Source organism: Crocuta crocuta, unplaced genomic scaffold (genome assembly GCF_008692635.1).
Source record: "Crocuta crocuta isolate KB4526 unplaced genomic scaffold, BGI_CrCroc_1.0 scaffold467, whole genome shotgun sequence".
In the NCBI taxonomy this organism is placed as follows: Eukaryota; Metazoa; Chordata; class Mammalia; order Carnivora; family Hyaenidae; genus Crocuta; species Crocuta crocuta.
The window spans coordinates 2,146,239-2,146,925 of NW_027530632.1; the positions used below are offsets into that span (position 1 = coordinate 2,146,239).

General features: G+C 48.0%; 1 protein-coding gene across 1 annotated transcript in view; it reads left to right on the forward strand.

Moving 5' to 3' along the window:
- Positions 1-687, forward strand: part of MAOB (monoamine oxidase B) — a 67,290-nt gene that overhangs the window by 58,870 nt on the left and 7,733 nt on the right. The window lies entirely within an intron of this gene.

Below are 687 nucleotides of genomic sequence, written 5' to 3' on the forward strand. Positions count from 1 at the left end.
AGAGGGAGACACAGAATCCGAAGACAGGCTCCAAGATCTGAGCTAGCTGTCAGCACAGAGCCCGACATGGGGCTCGAACCCACGAACTGTGAGATCATGACCTGAGCTGAAATCGGACGCTTAACCGACTGAGCCACCCAGGCACCCTGGCATAAATCATTTTTAAAACCTGTCTTGAAACCATTAGGCATTAAAAACTTTTTAAAAGTAAGACCAGGGACGCCTCAGTGGTTCAGTCAGTTGAGTGCCCGACTCTTGATTTTGGCTCAGGTCATGAACCCGGCCCAGGGGTCGTAAGATTGAGCTCCGCATGGGGCTCTGCAATGAGCTTGGAGCCTGCTTGGGATTCTCTCTCTCTCTCTCTCTCTCTCTCTCTCTCTCTGTCTCTCTCTGTCTCCCTCTGCCTCTCTATCCCTCCCCCACCTGCTACTCTCTCTCTCTCTAAAATAAAAATAAGGGCGCCTGGGTGGCTCAGTTGGTTAAACATCTGACTTCAGCTCAGGTTGTGATCTCATGGTTTGTGAGTTAGAGCCCCGCATAGGGCTTTGTGTTGACAGTTCGGAGCATGGATCCTACTTCAGATTCTGTGTCTCCCTCTCTCTGCTCTTCCTCCTCTCACATGCTGTCTCTCTCTCTCTCAAAATTAAACATTTTGAAAAATTAAAAAATAAATACATAAAATAAGTA